The sequence below is a fragment of the Eumetopias jubatus genome, unplaced genomic scaffold (genome assembly GCF_037043125.1).
Source record: "Eumetopias jubatus isolate StellerSeaLion01/CBP00866 unplaced genomic scaffold, mEumJub1_p1.0 scaffold_16, whole genome shotgun sequence".
NCBI classification, from domain to species: domain Eukaryota; kingdom Metazoa; phylum Chordata; class Mammalia; order Carnivora; family Otariidae; genus Eumetopias; species Eumetopias jubatus.
In genome coordinates, this window is record NW_028274822.1 from 16717575 (window position 1) to 16724715 (window position 7141).

Sequence of the window (7141 nt, forward strand, 5' to 3'; positions counted from 1 at the left end):
TTTTTTTTTTTTAAGTTCAGTTTTGATCAAGTGAGTTTGAGGGAAGATATTGAGTAGACAATTCCAAGGACTGGTTTGGAGCTCAGGGAAAGGATCCAAGCTCTGAGATCAGTGTACAGAAGATAATATAAACCATCGGCATAGAGGAGGTTGCCTCGGAGGAGGGAGCGGAGAGAGGAGGATGCCTCATGTCGGAGCCTTGAGAAACGCCAGCATTTAGTGAACTTGCCCTGAGCTTTTCCACCCCTATGGCTTTACCCAAACTCTGGAATATCTTTCCCCACAGAAAATGCTTTAAGATGAAGGAGAATGCAACATACCCAAACTTCTGGGATACAGCTGACGCAGTGCTTAGAAGGATTTTTAGCAGCAAGTGCCTACATTAAACGAAGAAGAAAGATCTGAAATCTACAACCTCACCTTCCACCTTAAGATACTAGGAAAAGAAGATTAGACTAAACCCAGAGTGAGCAGAAGAAAGAAAATAGTTGAAATCAGAGTGGAAGGGGCGCCTGGGTGGCTCAGTCAGTTAAGCATCCGATTCTTGTTTTCGGCTCAGGTCATGATCTCAGGGTAATGAGATCGAGCCCTGCATCTGCCCGGTGCTGAGCATGGAGTCTGCTTCGGATTCGCTTTCTCCCTCTGCCTCTGCCCAACCCCCACACCTCTAAAATAAATTTTTTTTTTTTTTTTAAGAAATCAGGGGTGCCTGGGTGACTCAATCGTCAAGTGTCTGCCTTCGGCTCAGGTCATGATCCTGAGGTCCTGGGATCGAGCCCCGCATCGGGCTCCCTGCTCGGCGGGAAGCCTGCTTCTCCCTCTCGCACTCCCCCTGCTTGTGTTCCCTCTCTCACTGTGTCTCTCTCTGTCAAATAAATAAATGAAATCTTTAAAATAAAATAAAATAAAACAAAGAAATCAGAGTGGAAATCAATGAAATGGAGAAAAGAAAAACAATAGAGAAAATCACATGAAAAATATTTGATATAAGGAGTCATCAGAGAAATGAAAGACAAAACCACAGTGAGACACCACTGCATACATATTAGGACGGCTAGAATCAAAAAGTCAGCTGGAAGAAGTGTTCATGAGAATGTGGAGAAATGAGAACCCTCGTACAATGACGGTGGAAATGTAAACTAGTACAGCCACTTCGGAGAGCAATCTGGTGGTCCTTCAAATGATTAAATACAATTTCATATGACCCATCAATTCTGGGCAAGAGGAATGAAAATGGATGTCCACACAGAAACTTGTACGTGAATGTTTGTAACAGCATTCTTCATAATGGCCAAAAGCTGGAAACAACCCAAATTGTCCCTCAACAGATGAACTGACAGAGTGTGGCATATACATATGATGGGATTATTCAGCCAGGAAAAGGCATGAAGTATGTCTACTGGCTACAGCATGGGGGGACTTTGAAGACATTATGTTAAGTGAAAGAAGCCAGTCACAATAGACCACATACCATATACACGGACATTCCTATGAAAGTCCAGAATAGGGAAATCTATAGAGACAGAAAATTGATTCATGGTTGCTTAGTGCTGGGGGAGAGGGGGGTGGGGACATAGAGGGTGATAGATAAAGGATATGGGATTTCTTCTTGAGGTGAAGAAAATGTTCTAAGATGGGCCGTGATTATGGATGATTGCATGTATCTTTGAATATACTAAACACTATTGAATGGCACACCTTAAGTGGGTGAATCGTATATCCCAAAAGTTGTTTTAAAAAATACACAAAATAGTCTTTCCCCCAAGCTTTTGCTCCTTTCATCCATTTCAGGTACTTGTGCTGGAATAATTTTCCTAAATACCATTTTCATTATGCCACTCCCTTGCCAGGTGAGCCTTTGCAGGGTCAATAAAGATGTAGCAATTCCGCTAACACATTCAGCGCCTACTGTCCTAGGCACAGTGATACATCCACCTGCTTCCAGTTCCAGATCTCAGCTCTTCTTTCTGACCTTCAAGGCTCACCCTGCATGCCTCGCTACCCATTTCCTTTCCCACTGACCTTCTCGGTGATAGAGACTCTCCACTTTAAACAAGCAACCTGGACAGCATTTTGCTCCCCTCCAATTCCTTCTCCATATTATTACTCCGGGTGGGCAATGCCCTTTCATCCAAAATGACAAACCGACCTAAAATGCCAGCTCTCCTGGGAAAGAGAGCAATTGCTTAAATTCACTGTGTGATGTTGAAGCTTAGCTGGAGAGAACTTTCTCTGCCAGTGATAGTTCAGAGAGCTGGGGCTACCCCCCCAAGGCCGTGAGGAGCAAGCATGGAAAGAGGGGGGCCTGAAGCCCCAGGGAAGCTGGATTCGCATTCCATTTGCATAGGGCCAGCGCTGGGTCAATGTAGGATTGTTCCTGCTTTTTTTCACCTGGATACGTACTAACCATCCTGTGCCTGTCGCCTTTTCTCCTCTCCTTGCATCTAACCCATCTCAAAGCTCATCTCCTCCAGGGATCTCTCTTGGGTTTCTCTGGCCGCAGTCTCCTTACTTCCCCAGGATCAGTCTGTCTCGTATCTATGAACTCCCCTCCTCTGTCCTCCTCCACCTCTTTTTATTTTTTATTTATTTATTTTTATTTTAAAAATTCTTTATTTAAATTCAGTTTAGTTGACATATACTGTATCATTAGTTTCGGGAGCAGAATTTAGTGATTCATCGGTTGCATACAACACCCAGTGCTCATTCCATCACGTGCCCTCCTTAATGTCCAACCCTCCATGCCCCCATCCCTGCACCCACCTCCCTTCCAGCAACCCTCAGTTTGTTTCCTAGAGCTCAGCATCTCCTGTGCTTTGCCTCCCTCTCTGTTTTCATCTTATTTCATTTGTCCCTCCCTTTCCCTATGTTCATCTGTTCTGTTTCTTAAATTCCATATATGAGTGAAATCATATGGTGTTTGTCTTTCTCTGACTGACTTATTTTGCTTAGCATCATTTTTTTAAAGATTTTATTTATTTATTTATTTATTTGAGAGAGAGAGAGAGAGCATGAGCAGGGGGACGGGCAGAGGGAGAAGCAGACTCCCCGCTGAGCAGGGAGCCTGACCACGGGCTTGATCCCAGGACTCAGCACCATGACCCGAGCCGAATGCAGACGTCCAACCGACTGAGCCACCCAGGTGCCCCATTGCTTAACATAATATGCTCTAGCTCTATCCACGTCATTGTAAATGGCAAGATTTCATTATTTTTGATGGCTGAATAATATTCTTGTGTGTGTGTGTGGGTATACACACATCTTTATCCATTCATCTGTCAGTAAACATCTGGGCTCTCTCCATATTTTGGCTATTGTGGACATTGCTGCCATAAACATTAGGGTACAAACAAAACTAAAAATGAACTACTGGGACTTCATGGAGATAAAAAAAAAAAACAAAACCTTTTGCACAGCAAAGGAAACAGTCAACAAAACTAAAAGGCAACTTACCGAATGAGAGAAGATATTTGCAAATGACTTATCAGATAAAGGGCTAGTATCCTCCCCCACCATTTTTATTTTTATTTTATTTTTTTATAAAGATTTATTTATTTATTTTTGAGAGAGTGAGAATGAGAGAGTAAGAGTACATGAGAGTGGGGAGGGTTAGAGGGAGAGGCAGGCCCCTCACCAAGCGGGGAGCCCGATGCGGGACTCCAGGATCATGACCTGAGCCGAAGGCAGTTGCTTAACCAACTGAGCCACCCAGGCGCCCACTATTTTTAAAGCAAATAAGCCCATTTGACAAAAATCTGCTTGAGGCTCAAGGTTTTAGCCTGCGAGGCTTTGTACTCAAACTCACAGGACTGTGTGAATATTCAAACAGCCCTACTCTGTCTTTTCTATATTTTGTTTTGAGGTGAGGAGCACTCCTTTCAGATTACCATTATAGAGAGATGATTGGATTTCTTGTCAGGAGGTCACAGGAACCCCAGTTCTGCTACGGATCTGATACATGGCTTCCGGCAGAGTAGTCTCCGTCTGACTGGAGTTCCTGAGCTGTGAAACCAAAGGGCTAGACCTCAGGGCCTCTACTAGTCTCCCAGCAGCAAAATTCTGTCCAGCTAAAACACGCACTTCAGTAATTTGGCTGAGGGTGCCATCTGATGGCCCTTTTGAGAACTTCACCCACTGATTGCGCACTAGAAGCTTTCCTGCTGGAATGCTGACTTCCCAGCATGGCCTGCAATGAGAAGGGCCTTCCCTCAGCCAGGTAATGGCTTTCCGGTCTGACTTCTCCCAAGTCCATGGGCTTCATGCTTCCCCTTGGGTGGAAAGACCCTCCTTCTCCACTCAGATTCCCACCCAGGCTAGGTCAACCCAGCCACGGGATTTCTTACATCATTAAAGCCACCCTAAGAGAAACCAGGAGGCCAAGAAAGCTATGATTTCACGTTCTCATGCCCCACCCCAGCCCGCACTTCACATTAGGAATGAATTGGTTCTAAGGTAATTCGTTCAAAGCAGGAGTGACTTAGCTTCTTAAAACTTCCATGAGGAAATATGTGCATTTTTAATAAAATGAGCCTTAAAGTAGGGCAATTCTTTTTTTTTAAGATTTTATTTATTTATTTGAGAGAGAGAGAGCACAAGCAGGGGGAGTGGCAGGCAGAGGGAGAGGGAGAAGCAGGCTCCCCGCTGAGCAGAGAGCCTGATGTAGGACTCGATCCCAGGACCCTGGGATCATGACCTGGGCCAAAGGCAGATGCTTAGCTGACTGAGCCACCCAGGTACCCAATTCAGTACCTTTTAGACATTAGGAAAGGGTTTTGTGTCCAGATGGAGTTTCCTTCAAGAATAGAGGCTATAGTGGGCCTCCTGGGTGGCTCAGGTGGTTGAGCATTTGACTCGATTTCAGCTCAGGTCATGATCTCAGGGTTGTGAGATGGAGCCCCTTGTCTAAGTCCCCACTCAGCAGGGAGTCTGCTTCTCTCTCTGCCCCTTCCCCTGCTCATGGTCTCTCTCTCTTTCAAATAAATAAATAAATCTTTAAAAAACAACAAAAGCTATAGACAAATAGTTGTGAATAAGCAAGAATCCAAGGAATATTATTCGTTCTTTTTTTTTTTTAAGAGCCAGGGTTTTTTGTTTGTTTGTTTGTTTTTTTAAAGATTTTATTTATTTATTTGACAGAGAGACACAGTGAGAGAGGGAACACAAGCAGGGGGAGTGGGAGAAGGAGAAGCAGGCTTCCCGCTGAGCGGGGAGCCCGATGCGGGGCTCGATCCCAGGACCCTGGAATCGTGGCCCGAGCCGAAGGCAGACGCCCAACAACTGAGCCGCCCAGGCGCCCCATATTATTCGTTCTTAAGAGCCCGTTTTAAAATAACTATTAGAGGGGCACCTGGCTGGCTCAGGTTGTGGAGTTTGCAACTCTTGATCTCAGAGTTGTAAGTTCGAGCGCCACACTGGGTGTAGCGATTACTTAAAAATAAAATCTTTAATCTCTTCCACAGGAGGCCTACACGCCGCCGCTGGGGCCGCCGCCATGTCTCTAGTGATCCCTGAGAAGTTCGAGCACATTTTGGGAGTACTCAACACCAATATCGATGGGCGGCGGAAAATAGCCTTTGCCATCACTGCAATTAAGGGTGTGGGGCGAAGATATGCTCATGTGGTGTTGAGGAAAGCAGACATCGATCTCACCAAAAGGGCCGGAGAGCTCACTGAGGATGAGGAGGAACGTGTGATCACCATTATGCAGAATCCTCGCCAGTATAAGATCCCAGACTGGTTTTTGAACAGACAAAAGTACGTGAAGGATGGAAAGTACAGCTAGGTCCTGGCCAATGGTCTGGACAACAAACTTCGTGAAGACCTGGAGAGACTGAAGAAAATTAGGGCCCACGGAGGGCTGCGCCACTTCTGGGGACTTCGTGTCCGAGGCCAGCACACCAAGACCACAGGGCGCCGTGGCCGCACCGTGGGTGTGTCCAAGAAGAAATAAATTTGTAGGCCTTGTCTGTTAATAAAATAGTTTATACACCTAAAAAAAAAAATCTTTAAAAACATAACTGTTTGGGGATGGATTTCAGGTAATCAAGAGATAACTAAGGAAACCACAGCCAAAAAATCGTGGATGAGCCCTGATTATACGCAGTCTCTGGAACTACAACAAAACAAATGGGGGGATGTGGTGTGATTATCTGCACTCACATTATAGAACTGAGGCAACTGAGAAAAAAAAAAGAAAAAGGAAAGAGATCAGAACTAGAGCAAATTTGCTAGTGCTGGAATGCAAATAATATCACTTAAAACTAATAAATAAAAGAAGTCTATGTATATTTAATACAGGGGCACCTGGGTGGCTCAGTCATCAAGCATCTGCCTTCCGCTTGGGTCATGATCTCGGCGTCCTGGGATCAAGCCCCGCGTCGGGCTCCCTGCTCCACGGGAAGCCTGCTTCTCCCTCTCCCACTCCCCCTGCTTGTGTTCCCTGTCTTGCTGTGTCTCTCTCTGTCAAGTACATAAATAAAATCTTAAAAAAAAATTACAGATTTTAAATACTGATGTGCAAAAAGATTTTTTAAAGCACAATTCTTGATTTTCCGAAATGAAACTAGCTATCCTCATGAGCAAAAGGCAGATTTGCCAGGGACTTTTCACTTGTACAACGCTCCCCTGGGCCCCAGGAGAGGACCTGAATTAGTTTGCTAGGGCTGCTAGCACCACAAACCGGGTGGCTCAGACAACAGAAATTTATTCTCTCACATTTCTGGAGGCTGGAAGTCTGAAATAAGATGCTCTCTCAAGGCTCTAGGGAAGGGTCCCTGCCGGGCCTCTTTTCTAGCTGCTGGTAAACTCCTTGGCTTGTGAGAGCATAACCCCAATCTTCAGATGGCATTCTCCGTATGTGTGTGTGTGTGTGTGTGTGTGTGTGTGTGTGTGCGCACGCACGTGTGTGTCTGTAACATTTCCCTTTTTATAAGGACACAGTCATATTGGATTAGTGGCCAACCCTACTCTGGTAAGATTTCATCTTGAGTTTACTCATTAATAATTAACATTATTTCCAAACAAGGTCATATTCTGAGGCCTTCAATATATGAAGGTATAAAGATAATAGCATTGGGGACTTCCTATAGTTTTCTCTGTTTCTACGTCTGTGAGTATGGAGCGGTATGGAGACATAAGGCTG

General features: G+C 45.0%; 1 pseudogene; it reads left to right on the forward strand.

Moving 5' to 3' along the window:
- The first annotated feature begins 5482 nt into the window (after positions 1-5482).
- On the forward strand, positions 5483-5996 carry LOC114208845 (small ribosomal subunit protein uS13 pseudogene; annotated as a pseudogene).
- Positions 5997-7141: the final 1145 nt, after the last annotated feature.